We start from the raw sequence: 16,165 nt of genomic DNA on the forward strand, positions 1-16,165 counted from the left end.
TCTTGAAATTCTTGTGATAGAACCTATAAACTGGATTTCCATAGAGAAGGAAGGAGCTGAGGTCGTTTACCAATCGTGACCAGTGAAGTGCCATTTTAAGTTCTAAATTTGTAGATTCCAGTCACAGCCCTCCTTGAAAGCCACTGTCTCCAAACATTTGAGTTCAGAGGCCCCTTGGGCAGACTTACTCCAGCCCGACAAGGGCTGTGTGGTGTGTGAGAAGCCCTTGTACCTGGGTGATCTCCTATACCTGGGTTCCAAACCTAGCAAAACCACTCCTCAGCAGGCATACAGAGTGGGGAGAACTGCTGCCTAGACAAGGAATCTTTCCTATTTTAGGAATTTGCAAAAAGAAAACAAAGCAGTGAATTTTAGCCAGGCAACTAAGGTCACAGGGAGGGAAGTGAACTCTTTGATTCCTATTCTCACATCCAGCCTTTCTTCTAGGTAATACCTTCCACTGCAACGGGACTCCAAATGGAAATAGAAAAACAGTATGAAGGGGCTTCCAGAGGCAGTTCCAGATTCTCCCTGGAACAGATATAAACCTGGGCCTCCCAAGGTTTCTCTAGGCCAAAAATGATTTGGAAGGATTAGTGGTTCAAAAACAAGGAATTTAGAGTTAATCAAATGTAGATCTGTAACTTCTGCATCCTAATTGCTTCATGCTTGGTAAGTTAAATCTATCTCTATTTTCCAACTGCAAATAGAAATTCAACACAAAAAGTGATTGCACAAATTAAATGAGATCAAGCAAGGTGAGAGCTTTGTGAGCACAAGTTAAAGGCACAATGGGTCGTGGTTGTAGTTGTTGTTTTCATGGTTGCTGTTATTCTTTTTGCCAGACAAGCTTCTATAGGATTTCTGATATCTGGGGTCCTTCTCCCCCTGTTTATATTCCATTTGCCACCCTAATATTTCAGCAGGGCTGAATGCCCAAGAGTAGTTGTTATTTTTATCACTATTGAATCTCTTCTGGGTGTCACATTAGAGGTGACTTTCTCCTGCCTTTGCCATCCTGAGCAAAGACATCATGATAATTTTTAACTTAACTTCTACATAGTCCCTCTCATTACCATCTCTTCTGAAATGCAACAGGTTGAATTTAAATATATTTGTTTCTCCTTTGATATTGTCTTCTACTTCCTTTTATTTCAACAGAGACCTTCTCTCTATTCGCTTCTCTAGGTCTGCTGGTGGCCTTTCTGCCTTCCTACTTTCCTGCCTAACATTTATGGAGGGCGTTCTCATTTCCTTCAAGAAGTATCCTTGGTTAACTCATGATCTTGGTCTTAAACCCAAACCCTCCTTTCTCCACAGATAAATAAGTGATTTGACCACTTTCCTACACACTCAAATCAAAATTCTGGGGTCATCTGGGATTATCCTTTTCCATCATCTCCCACATATAATCACTTGATGGATTCCACCTTGACAATGAATATATCTACAATCTCTTCTCTGCATGTCTTCTCTACTAATATTCCAGAAGCATTTATTACTGACTGTTGGCTGGGCATCCATAACACTTTTCAACTGTGGATTCTTTCCACTCTGATTCCCATTCTTCCTCTCCTACAATCCCCTCTCCAGTATTTTTAGGATGCTACAAGGTCCACATAATCCAGTATATCTTGTTCCATTCTCTTCTAACCCACCATGCACCAACACACTATCCTTCCAATTTAAAGGTGTCCATTTCCTTTCCTGATGGAGTCTCCCTCTATGGAAAGATAGCAAGCTTCTCCCTTCTTTAACTGGATCAATTCCTGTTTTTTTGTTTTTTGTTTTTTGTTGTTGTTGTTGTTGTTGTTGTTTTTTGTCAAAGATGGAAAATCAAGTCCTCTGAGAAAGCTTTCCTAAGTGTCCTACTACAGCCTCAAAGTGCTCAGACTTGTGACACCCCAAGCATCACTAAATAATTTAGGGGGTCACTGTGCATTTCAGAACTTCTGTTTTGTCCCAAGCCTGAAGTACAGGAGGGCTTGTGTCTCTCTTGTTCACTGCCGTATCCCACGGCTGGAAGAAAGGCCTGAGCTTGGTTTGTTCTTAATAAAAATGTCTTGAATGAATTAGCCCCACCTATCTCAGTGCACTCTTGCCCCACATCCCCTCATGTGGGAGGTTTCAGTTTGCACATCTGGAACTTATACTGGTCTTGAAGCCCTTTAGCAGTTGTAGTCAAGGTACTTGAGCTGGCTCAGGATTAGATTGTAAGCTCTATGTGGAAAAATGCCACATTTTCTATTTCTCTTGTTATTGCCACAGTCTTTCTACTCCTAAATTATGAAATCATATTTATTGATATTTACAGGCTGCCTTGCGCTCTTCCTAAATAACGGCTTAACTTTAGGATTCAACCTTCCTACAATACCCACTACTTAACTGTGGTTTAGATTCTTCTATCAACTAAGTGACAACATTGAATCTATGTTGGTAAAGTTCAGTAACTGTTTTAAGCTTTTAATAAATTATTAGTTTAATATTTTTGAAAAAAAAACCTTATGCCTTTTGTACATTGTACTAAGGTATGATCCAATAACATAAAAATATGAAAAGCTCTCGAAAGCAAAATCTTTAAACACATGTTTTAAAATCATCACTAGTTGTCAGTAGTCACAGTTTAAAGATAAGCTCTATAAAAATTTTTATTTTTAAGTGCAAACTTACAAAAAATTGCAGGATTAATATAAAGAAACTCAGTACACTTTTCCCCCAGATTCCCCAATTAAAAAATTTTTACAATCTCTTTCTCTCCCTGCCTGTATGCTTCCAAATCTACTGAAAGTAAGTTACAGACAGGACACTCCTGAGTATTTTCCAAAAACAAAGACACTTCTTTATAAATTTATAGCAAAATAATTAGAATCAGAAATTTAATATTGGTATGATAGTAATATGTATTTCATAGAATCCAAATGGTTCCTCTAAAGTTCATTATATGCCCAGGGTCAAATCCAGAACTGGCAATGCACTTCGTAGCCATATTTCTTTGGTTTCCTTCACAATGGAAGAGTGCTTTTTTTGTCTTTTTTGACCTTATTGTTTTGAGGAACACATGATAGTTACTTTGTAGAATGTCGCACATCTGGATTTACCTTTTCTGTTTTGTTTTGTTTGGGTACCCGGCATTGAACTCAGGGGCACTTAACCACTGAGCCACATCCCCAGCCCTATTTTGTATTTGTATTGCCACAGTCGCAATCCTCTTGCCTCGGTCTCCCAAGTCACTGGGATTACAGGAGTGCCCCACCACCCGGCAGAATTTACCTTTTTTATGATTATATTAATATCATTTGTTTTTAGCAAGACTACAAAAACAAAAATACGATAACAAAGGATGCATGATAACAACTAATTATTCACTGTATCAATGAGTTATTAGTCCAATTAAAAATTATTTTAAGTTTTTCACTGAATGTACTGTCTACCAGCTTCTTTTCACTTTGAAATTAACTAACTTTTAGATCTAGTAGATTTAAGTTAATATTATGAAGTAATTTACTAAGTATCTTACACATATTTGAGAGTATGCTAATGTCTTATTCCTCATCAAGTTATATCCACTAGTTCAGCAACCATTGATGTTTCTTGACTTGATCAATTACTATTATATTTCATTATGATCTCTCAATGGTGATTTTTTTCTAATTTTATTATATTTTTTACATTTATTATTTGGCATCCTATTATGAGGTTGAGATTTTCTTTTGTGTTCATTTATTTACTCATTCATTCATTTATATTGTGACTTTTTTGATGCCCAAATTGTTCTGATGTAGTTAGCGAGATTCCTTGAAAATACCTCTTTGAATCCTTTTGATGTGTCCACATCATTCTTTGTGGATTTCTTATTTTTTTTCAACAAACAAAATATTCCAGAGTGATCTTGTACTACTTCTGCTCCAGTCCTGGAATAGGCCATCTCTGCAAAGAGCTCTATTTAAGTGGATAATGGTATTTAGAAATCAAGATATGGATCCTAGTTTTGCTCATTGTCACTTGGGTGTCATTGCTTTTAATCCCTCTCAGGGTGTGTGCTCGCTCTCTCTCTCTCTCTCTCTCTCTCTCTCTCTCTCTCTCTCTCTCACCTGCTTTCTCTTTCACACACACACATTTACACACAACCTTTACATGAATCTACATTGTTTCATTATCTATCTCTATAAATCTCAAAATCCATGAGTTTATACATGAGCAGTTTTTAGTATTCCTTCTTTCCATTTTGGTAAACCCCTTCTTTAATGAAAGAAATTTGGTTTTAATGACCTCAGTATATTTACTGATATGCTCAATCCCTTTTTAAGTAGTCAATATACTGTCCATATGGACCACCTCCTTGAAGTCCCACCCCAGTGTCCCCAATTAGTCATGGTGACTCCATGGCTCTTGCCCTGCCAATACAAACATATTCTTTTTTGGTGTGTGGCATTTCTTTATATTACATATAATATATACATATTTTTTCTATATACAATGGAAATAAAGCAAATAAGCCTTGTTTAGGATCTTTACTTACTAGGGAAGACAAATTCTTTAATGCTTTAATTCAGAAATATTCATTTCATTGGTGATTGATCTTTGGAATATAACACTAGCTGAAATTATGAAAAAGTCTTCAGATTTGAAAAGGACTAAACCCACAGGTATTGTGGGAGTACACAGGAAAAGAAACCAACCCAATTTTGTTGGGTCAATTTCCTGGAGGTGATGCCTGGTTTGGCTTTGATGGTAACTATCACGCCTTGGTTTTTCCATATACTTCTGCTTTTGATGCTATTTTTTTTCATGCCAGGCAAGATTAAATCCCCTTATTCTTCATTCCCATAGTCCCCTGCATTTTACTATTCATAACATTCATCATTCTTATATAATTAACCACATGTTTAATATCAGGAATATCCCCTCACTGTAGTTCCTTGACTTGAGAGTCTATATTCCACCTGTTCTCCACCAAAGTCTGAGCTTCCAGAAAAGTGCATGACCCAGACGAGGCCCTTGATAGAAATTTGTTGACAGAATTATGTTCTAATTTCTTGGTATTATGACCTTTAAGCCATTATTTTCTGGGTCAGCATCCATGCTGCATGGAATCCCAAGAATAAGATGACATTCATCTTCCCATCTGTTTTCTACCAAGCAAGAATACCATGATTAAAATTTTTCTCAAGCTTTGGGCTTAGCAAAAATCCATCCAGAGTCAAACAACCAAACTTCAGGATCTGTTGTTCATTCCTTGAATACACAATAGTGATTTCAGCAAGTATGGCCCAGCCTGTCATTGTCTACCCACTTCATCCTCCGAGAGGAAACACTCCCCTCCTAAAAGGCAGCACAAGTAGGTGATTGTGGCTACAGTTATTTGCCAGTTCAGTTTTGCATCTCCACATAAATTCTAGTGTCAAGAAATAGAAGAAAAACAAAAAAAGGAAATCCAAATGAAATGATTAGACAAAATACGACTTGGGCTTTCTCCCTGCTAAGAAAATTGCAATAAAGAGTGTTTCATGTTTAAACTAAAACTATGACCTTTTTTGCGGTTGCATGATATCTAAAACACAGTTGCTTTTCTGTGTTTGTTAAATGAAAAAATTTTAGGAATTCCCTCATTTCCAGTTATGTTTTTAAAATCTATGACAGTGATTATCCTATGAAAGGCTACCCTAACCTTTAAAATGTCACATCTCCAAAGGTAGCTGTTTATTATTTTCCTCTCCATCACCATAACAGTGGTCCTCCCATCTTTGTGGTTTCACTTACCTGTGGTCAATGATGTTCTGAAAATATTAAATGGAAAATCCCAGAAATAATCAATTCATAAATTTTGAATCACATGCCATTTTGAGTAGCTTTATGAAATCTTGAGCAATCTATCTCTGTCCTCCCAGGATGTGAATCATCCCTTTGTCCAGTGTATTCACATTATATGCTCCTCACCCTTCTCATCTTTGTTATCACATCAATTTCTGTATTACCACAATATTTGTGTTAAGTACCCTTACATAGCAGCCTAAAACTATATCATAATGCCTACATCATCTACCTCATTTCATCTCATCACACAGGTGTCATCTCATAGGATCACAAGAATAAGGAGTACAATATAATAAGGTATTCTGAGAGAAAGAGAGACAGAGAGAATATTTCAATAACTTTTATTACAGTACATGTTTAATTGTTCTATTTTATCACTAGTTATTGTTAATTGCTGACTGTGTCTAACATATAAATTAAACTTTATTATAGGTATATGTGTTTAGGAAAAAATCACATATATACATATTAAATATGTATAAACATCATATATAATATATATAAAACATATAGGTATTTGTACACACACACACACACACAAGCTTAGTGCTATCTGTAGGTTCAGGCATCCATTAGTGGTCTTGGAATGTATCCTCCATGGATAAAGGCGACTATTATACAGCATAAAGGAAACAGAATCAATATAAAACTCACACAACTGCTTTTGATTTCCACCTCCATCTTTTATTAGTCATGTAACTGGCTATTGACTCACTGATTTATAAAATGAAAATAGTAATGTCTTCACTACCTACCATAAAAAGCTGCATAAATCAAATGAGGTATCATCTATCAACACACCTTATTAAAAAAATTGAAGTGCTATATGCATTAAGCTGATATCAACAGGACATTATACAAGTACATTAAGTTTTACATAAAAGTCCTCTCAAAATTAAAGAAATTTCCATTAAGATATGTGATAAATTATACTTAAAATATTTTCTTCAGTTTTCCTACGTGTTTAATGCAATTTCTTTTCCTAAATCTATTAGAAATTGCATTAAATGGGTAATAAACAGATGACTTATTGAATAAGCAAACAATTGCTTCATCTTTTCAGGTGTGTAATTACATTGGTGAAGCAACACCTTTAGTTAATTTCTTAGGTCAAGCACATAGATGTAACAGCAATTTTCAGGAAGAACATTCAGGAATTAAAGTTAAAGATGCTTCAATATGGAACACCAGCCAGGATGTTAAAGAACAGGAAATGCTGGTTCCATGTTCAAACGGCTAAATGTGGCTTCCATCTTAGGAAAGGGTCCCTTCATGGTTTCTTTCCACCAGGGCATCAGAGACAGCAGCCTGCTTTCACCATCTGGGTACAATAAGTGAAGAATTTGAGTCATAAAAATTTCTACCCAGTTTAAGATGCACAAGTATTGCTTTTCTCAAACTAACTGCCTCTGGCGGTTCTAATTAATACTTCCGTTCAGAATTTTAGAAAAAATCCTTAAAAGCCTTTTAACCTAATATTTAAAATAATTTGAGAAACAATGCTAAGACAATCTCTTTTACATCAAATTTCCTATGAGATATGATTATGTAAGTGCCCTCTCATTCTTCTTCATTTAAGGGAGAGCTGCCAAGAAGCTGGTAGAATTGGTCTTCTCTGGGAAAACAAGTGATGAGACCATGTGCATTGTAGACTTCTGTGCTGAGGAGGGTTTACCCAACAGCAACAACAGCAGTCAGCAAAGAGGCTTCTGCTTAGTCACAGCAAACTGAGTCAGGAGTAAACTGATCTTTTAAAAAATGCTATTTCAGAGTTTTCATCTTTGTCAAGAAATGCTCCATGACTTATTTCTAGGAAGGAGAAGAATAGAAAATTTCTTTTGTTGTCTTCCTGGGGGCAGGGGGTGGGGAATGCTCTGCTTAACCTGGCTACTAGATTTACTGCAGATGCTACAAGACATTGGTGTCAACCAAAAGGAAAAATTGGAATTGGCAAAAATATGTTTTCCTAAAGTTTACCATGAATTACCTTTGATTTAATGATTTAAATTCAATGTCCTATACAGTTTTATTTTTATGGCAAACAAAAAGAGTTTTAGACTGTCTAAGCTTAAAAGTAAAATGGAGAAAATTACAAGTAAGAGTTGCATGAGAAATCTCACATGCATGGGGGAAAAAAAGATTAAAATGATTAGATCTGAATATGACAAAAAGTTACTGCAGTAAGCGTTTATGTGAGTTGATAGGAACAACAGAAATATCCCTGCCCAAGAAAATGGACAAGCATACAAACACAGATGGAGGAATCCAAAGCAAGGAAGCATGAAAAGAATTGCAATGCAAAGTATGGTGAATATAGCTAATAATATTATATCATAGATTTAGAATTTGCCAAGAGATTATATGTTAAATAGTCTCACCACAAATTTTTTTGTAACAGTGGGCATTTTAATTAGCTTGTGGTAATTATTTCACAATATATTCATATATCCAAACATCATATGATATCTCTTAAATATATGCAATTTTATTTGCCAGTTATACTTCCAAAAAGCTGAAGAACAAAAATGCAAAATCACTAGCAAACAAAGAATAACAAACCAAAGTAAAATGTGGTGTTTTGGCTATTAAATTTACAAAGACTTTAAAAAGATAGTACATTCATACCACTATATCCAAGGTTCTACATCTGTGGATTTAACTCACTGTAGATCAATAATATTTGGGGAAAAAAAAATTTGTGTCTATACCGAACATGTATACTTTTTTCCTTGTCATTATTCCATAAGCAATTCAGTATAAATATCTACATAATATTTACATTGTAGTAGATATTATAACTAATCTAGAGATGATTTAACATAAATGGGGAGCAGATGTGTAGGCTATATACAAATACTAGACATTCTATAGACAGGACTTGAACATTGGCAGATTTGGGGTTGTAATGTTTATTTTAGAATGAATGTCCCACAGATACTGAAGGACAACAGTACTAATTTTGGTGAATATACAGTGAGATTGAAACTCAAATACTGCTAGTAACCATATAAATTAGCCTTAACTTTTCTTAAATCATTTAATTATAAACATTAAGAATTAAAACAACAACAACAACATAGTCTTTAACCAAGTACATTCATGTCAGGGTTCTAAGTCTAAGAAAATATACAACCTCCCAAAAATTTGTGTGGAAAAATATGTATTATGGTTTTTCTATATTAGTGAAAAGCTGTTTACTAGTTAAATTGTGACATGAAATGGACAAGGGATTTCATTTGATTGAATATAATGTAATCATTTAAAACAATGGCTTTCAAAAATAACTGGTAACAATAGAAAATGTCCTTCTAAGGTGTTAAGTGAAAAACTAGGATATAAAATTGCACGCATGCTATGACCATATCTTAGTTAAGATACATGCACAGAAAAAGAAAGAAAGAAAAGGACAGAAATGAAAGTATCAACAAGGAATAAAGCAGAACTACATCTTGTTCTTTGTACTTGTATATTATCTAAATTATTTACAGTAAACTTATTTTATGATTAAAACAAAATTCCAATTATGGAATGAAAGACTTGTTATGGATGCATTTTTTTTTTTTTTTTTGCCAGACAGGTCAGTGGGATGTAAATGTACCTTCAGAAGGGAGACATTAAATGCTACGTTAGTTAGCTTTTATGTTGCTGGGAATAAAATACCCAACAAGACCAACTTAGAGGAGGAAGAGTTTATTTGGAGCTCAAGGTTTCAGAAATTCAGTCCATAGATAGCCTACTCCATTGCTCTGTGGCCAAGGTAAGGGGAAGGGCCCAGCAGAGGACAGGTGCTCAGCTCAGGACAGGGGTCAGGAAACAGAGAATTGGGGGAAGGTACCTCAAGGAAGATACACCCTTCCAGGGCATGCCTCCAAGTGACCCACCTCTTCCAGCCACATCAAACCTCTTTACAGATACCACCCAGTCAGTCCATTCAAATGATGGGCTGATTAAGTTACAGTTCTCTCAGTCCAATGATTCTCCCTCTGAATATTCCTGCATTAACTGGAACTTTTGGGGAAAACCTCATATCCAAATCATAGCAAGTGCAAATACTCATAAAATCTATTTTTGAAATTTGAATTTCAAATCCTACCTGAATTAAATAGCCCACAAAAACTCCTCTAAATATTCCAACTCAAAGAAATCTGTTTTAAAATTCATACCTTGGGGCTGGGGTTAAGGCTCAGTGGTAGAGCGCTCACCTAGCATGTGCAAAGCCCTGGGTTCGATCCTCAGCACCACATAAAAATAAATAAATAAAATAAAAGTATTGTGTCCAACTATAAAGAAATACATAAATATTTTTTAAAAATTTACACCTTATTTACATGCATCTTCTTAAAGCTAACATTCAGCTCCTATCCTGAGAACTTTAGATATGTTAATTAACTGTGAGGTTCCCTATTTTTCAGATGGGGAAAATGAGTTAAGTAACTTGCCCAGAATCACACAACTAGTAAGTGTTAGAGTAAGGATTCTAATCCAGTTAATATGGATTCTAGACCATCTCTACTGAGTTTTAGCATGTCTACATCACCATTTTATGTATGTTTAGTCTCTCCATCAAGAGTACAGTTGCTTTAGGGACAAGTATAGAAACTTGAATTTCTTCAACTTGTAGGCCCAGGATGATGTTAGACACTGAGGAAATCAACCATAAATATGGACTTTACTTATATTAAAAACAAAACCAATAAGCCAAATGTATTTGCATGTTCACTGAAAATTCTAGGAATACTTTAGGGATTAGTATTATTGCTAATTGATTTTCAAGATTTATTTCCTAGACAGATATCTTTCAGAAGTAAATCATAGCTGGTCTATGCAGCCATATGCTCTAGTCTTTATTTCCCTGATCCAGCAACACAGAGACTTAAGAAGTGGGAAAAAAAAAAAGATGTTGTTTTTGAACTACTCTTCATTATAAATTTTATTATGAACTACCCATTTATTATCTATGGAATTCTTTAGAACAAATGAAATGTAAAGGTAGGAAATGAGGGAAGATGGAATGAAAATTTCTTTTTTTTTTTTTTTTTAGATAATAAAATGATTTCTGAACTTGGCTCCTGAAGGGAGTTGGTAAGTGCAAAGCACATTTGTCATTCCACCCTCTGCCTCAGCCAGCTTGGTGGACGCACAGTCCCTACTTGATGACATCTAAAGTGGCACTAGCCTCTGGAGCAAAGTGAGCAAAAACTACATTTCCTTACCCAAGTGATATTACTGAAGATTTGGAGCTGGTGATTAACAAATTGGATTTTATCAAAGTGATTGAGGCTACAAATGGATAAAAGACCTGCTGGACCTTTACTCTGACCAGGGTGAATTAAGACCTCCTTGTTATAGTTCAGTTGAGAGACTGTGCTTCTAACAATGGCCCCTGACACTGAAACTAGGATCAGGATGGGTTCAGAAGAAAGAGTGCCAACATGTTGAATCACAATCATTTCCTAAAGCAGATTTTTCTTGTATCTCTCCCCTCCATTTTCATTAAAGCATGGATCCTACTTCATTTATGAACTTATAACCCAAAGTGACATCTATATGGATACCTTAAAAAGTGTTTAAAATAGGAATCAAGAATATTTTTAAAATGTTGAAGTACTGAAGGGAGCAAAGGAAAATACTAGGCTTCTAGGGCTGGAGCATGAAGTCCACCACCAGTGTAACCCTTGTATACTGCCCTCGCCACACATGCCATTTCTAGGGACATGCCTCCACCTTGCTTCTACATCTGTATCCCTTTCCTAGTTTAGAATGTTTTTTTTAAAGCTGTTTACTAATAAAACTCTTGCTGCATCTTCAATGAGAGAACTTTCGTAAGACTCTATTGAATCCTATCTGTCCTTCCAATTCCCAAGTGTATAAATAGTGCAGTGCTCAGCACTTGGTAGGTACATCATATATGCTGAGCTCCTGGTTCCTCTGCCCCCACTTTTGTCCATCCTGGCCCTAGAATAATATAAGAATCTCCTCTCTCCCAAACTCTCCCTAATCCTGATCCCCACTTTCAATCACACCTTGCCATCATTAATTGTGAGTATCATCTACATAATAGTATTCCCCTACTGAAGAATATTTTGGAGGGTATCTCCTGCTTCTATAATTTACTGCAACAGTCCAAATTCAACTCAACCTTCTGCTAGCAGATAAAGTGTTTAGGATTTCCAGCAGGTAGCATGTCTACCTTAAACTTATCAAAACCCTTAGTGGTTCGCCTCAATTTCTAAGACTGCAGAATTTTCCCAAATATTATATTTGTAGGGCAAAGAGAACGGTTTCCTTATCTGCCAAAGTCTATCTTTTAGCTGCTCAGTGAGGCAGGAACCTTTAGGAGCAAACTCCTATATCAATGTACCTTGAAAGTTGACTTTTCTTTTTGTTTTGCCTAAAAATCTTTGGAGAAATTTCCAAAGAACCAGCCAGGATCACCAAGACACTGATACATTCTTTTAGGAAATTTAGGAGTAAATTTGGCTCTTTATGATCTTGAGCTGAGCATGTTCAGAAGTATTCATGTCTGCCATCTTTTGTTTTGAACACATGCTGTATGACCTTGAACAAATCATGCCCAGAATGTGTCTTCCTTCTCTCCTTTTTGAACTACTAAAACTAAGCATGCTCAGAAATGTGCCCACTCCTAAATGTGCTTTATGTATGAATATGTATAGACTACAGGAATAAAAATCCCATGCTTCCTTTGTTCAGGGAAAGCATCTCTTTGCAAGTGACTCCACTATTCTCCTTACTTACTGCAGGTAAAAAAATCTTTCTCCATTGTTTATCTTCTAGTCATGCTCATTGACTTTTTCTCACCAAGAGGAGAATCTATTACATGCAGTTACAAAGTTGGCAACCTAGATGGGAAATTCCCCTTGAAAGTTCAAGGGTTTGTTTGTTTGCTTGTTTGTTTTTTCTAATAATTCCTGAAAGGAGAAGCAATGAACAAAGGCACCCTGTCCCAGGATAACCCTCCTACACTGCTGCAAATGAGTCCCCATTGCTTTTATAGTCCATTTCTTTGGACTAATGGTAATGGGGCACCTTCCTTCTTAAGGACTGACTTACCAGGCCTGTATCACCTTAATGTACCTCCCTGAATTTGGAGGCTGCTCTGAACCTTTTGTTTGGAAGTTCCTTAGATCAGTGAGTGGTGCCAGACCTTACAGGGTGTGTGGGGGGTGGAGATTTAAGTATTTATATATTAATTTATTTCTCTTGGCCCTTAGGTAGTTAGGTAGCAATGGGCAAGAAAGCACCCACACCCATAGAGAGCCCAATGAGCTGTCTCCTTCACCATTGGAAGGTGTTTAGCTATTTGCCAATAACTAATAAAGATGGTCTTTCTCTGTAACACATTATGCCCACAATACTCTTTGGAGACCTGGAAAAAATGGCCTGCAAATGGATCTCTAAGTTACCATTTGATCTTGTAATTGATTATTCTGCAAGAGTCAGAGAAAATGGGATGAAATTCCCTATTTGCAATGTTTTACGGACTTATACCAAAATGTGAGGCTATAAAAAAAATGGAAATTAACCAAAATGAAGGTTAAACTTTTTACCAAAAAGAAAAAATCTTCTCAGTGTTTGAAAATACTCCAGATAAGGATGACCTGCCTTCCCTTCCCCTGGGTCTGGAAAGATGGGTGTAGGCTCCAGGAATAAAATCCTAGCTTTCTTTCTTCAGGAAGAGCAGGTGGATCATACTCCCCTAAGCTTCCTCATCCAGAGCCTTCTCCCAGAGATGCTGCACCTACACTCTCTCTTAAACTTATATATACTCCCCTCTTCTTGACAGCTCCACTAGGCATGAGACCAACAACAACCCAGAAGAGGATATTTTACCCCTTTGACAGTTTCCAGTAGAGAGGGAAATTTTGTTTATTTATCTGTGTCTTATACTACTTTTGACTTGTAAGTCTGGAAAGCACATACCCAAGGGCTGAGTGCAGACCCTGGAGATTTATTAATCTTTATGAGATGTGTCTTTACAACTCACAACCTTATGTGGACAGATATTCAAACTCTCCTGTCCACCCTTCTGACCACAGAAGAGAAATCAGCTGTCCTCATAAAGGCTAGAAAGCATACCAATCAGCCTGGCAACACAGTTTGGTGATCTAGCAAACAGTTAGTTCAAGGGACCCCCACCTTATTGGAACCCTAACACAGCAGTACAATGAGCCATCCTGGAGAATTATAAGAATATTTTCTTCAGAGGGATGGAACAAGATGTCAAACCCCCAGTTAATTTGAACAAAATGAGGGAAGTTCAGCAAAGGCTAGATGATAATCCTGCAGCCTTCATGCAGAGGTTGAGGGAATTTCTCCAAAAATACACCTGTTGGGATATTGAAGGGAATGGTAACCAAGTAATCCTACTTCATATTTCAAACTGTTCCTAATAACCAGAGAAAACTCTGATAATTAGCTGTGGGTCCAGAAACTAACCTTTCTCAACTGGTAGGGATTTCATTTAAGGTTTTCAGAAACAGATATTGCTGAAGAGACAAAGAATAAGAAAACAAATTGCTTTGTAGGCAGTCACCCTCCAGTCCTCTCCAGATAATCCAGAAGTAAGAAAGACATCATCTCAGATGAGTGCCTCTTGTCCCCAGTATGGGACCTGTTGGCCACCAATAAAGCTGGAACTGAAGTGCAGTCTATTCTGTAAGCAGGAATAACCTCAGAAGAGGGAATGGTCACCAATCTTCAGAGAGGGAAAACAGAGAGACAACCTGATTCCTTTCAGTTCCCTCTTGCAAAAGATAAAGATTTATGGGACAGGGGTTCCCATATGGCTCCCTTTAGCACAACCCAAGATTCTTCCAAGGAGTCCTAGGTCACCTTAGCTATATCTGGAAAGGAAGTTGAGTTTTTAACTTGATACTGGATCAACATACTCTTATGTTGACTTCTGAAAAGGGCATTTTATCCAAGAGAGAATGTAGCAGGAGAAGATAACAGGAATGGGAGAAATGAAATGGTTTCTTGAGCCTCTGACCTATGAAGTGCGTTCAAGGATTTTAAAGCACTTACTTCTGTATGCTCCTAAGTACTCCATTCCCCGCTTAGCAAGAGACCTGTTAACTAAAATAGGTACTATTAACTATTAATCTTCAGCAGGATAGGATGGAAAATCAAGTTCCTAAGAGTTGTGGAGCTGAGTTCATAGTGCTACTCCATGAAACCCAAAATATTCCTGAAACTGTCCCTAAGAATGACCTGACTCATCAAGCCTGAGATCTCAGCACATAAACAAGTGGAATGAGCTATTAAGGACAAACCTGTAAAGGTTATCTTAAAACAAATTAACAGCTGGACTCGAGTAAAACAATACCCCTTAAAGCCTGAAGCTGGATCAAGCTTGTATTTAGCCAACTTTTAAAACAAGGTTTAATTAGACTTGATTGATCCCCTTGAAACATTTCCCTCCTAACCATTAAGAAACCAAGGATATGAGTATGTAGGTTTGTACAAGACTTTAAGCAATGAACGAAGTTGCACAAGACATTTGTCCTATAGGATGAATACTTTATTAGCTAATCTTGCTAGAAATGGTATAGGGTCCTGGATTGAAAGGATGCATTTTTTTTTTGTCTCTGGGTCCCAAGAACTATTTAATTTTAAGTGGAAGGATCAAGAGACACACCAAAAACAGCAATATTGCTGGACAGTTCTACTGAAGGAATTAAAAAATTCACCATTTTTGGAGAAATTCTGAGGAGGAACCTGAGAGAACTAAGTTTGGAAAATGGGATTTCATTCCAACATGTGGATGATATACTAATTGTAAGCCCATCTAAGGAGGGCTTGGATAAAAATACAGTAAATGATTCAAATTTTTGGCTAAAAAAAACTATAAGTCTCTAAGAAAAAGGCACAAATATCTAAAGACATGATAAAATATCTGGGTTTTATATGGTGAAATATCTGGGTTTTATAATATTTCAAAGACAGCATAGCTTCCTCCAAGAAAGAAAACCAGCCATTTGCCAACTAACCCCTCTAAAAATGTAGAGGTAACTATAGTGATTCCTAGGCAAGGCAGGTTCCTGCCATATTAAAATTCCAAATTTTGGGCCAATTGCAAAGTCCCTATATGACAAATTACAGGAACTGGAAACTGATTTCTTCAGATGAGATGGAAAATTTAATCAAGCCTTTAGTAAGCTCAAGGGGGTACTAACAAGTACCCCTGCACCAGGTATGCCAGATACAAACTGCTTGATTCATATAGGCATGAAAGGAAAGGGATTGCAGCTGTTGTGTTGACACCAATGCTCGACCCCTTCAAAAGTGGTAGCTTATTTTTCTAGACACTTAGATACTGTGTCTTGGGGAA

Source organism: Marmota flaviventris, chromosome 2 (genome assembly GCF_047511675.1).
Source record: "Marmota flaviventris isolate mMarFla1 chromosome 2, mMarFla1.hap1, whole genome shotgun sequence".
NCBI classification, from domain to species: Eukaryota; Metazoa; Chordata; class Mammalia; order Rodentia; family Sciuridae; genus Marmota; species Marmota flaviventris.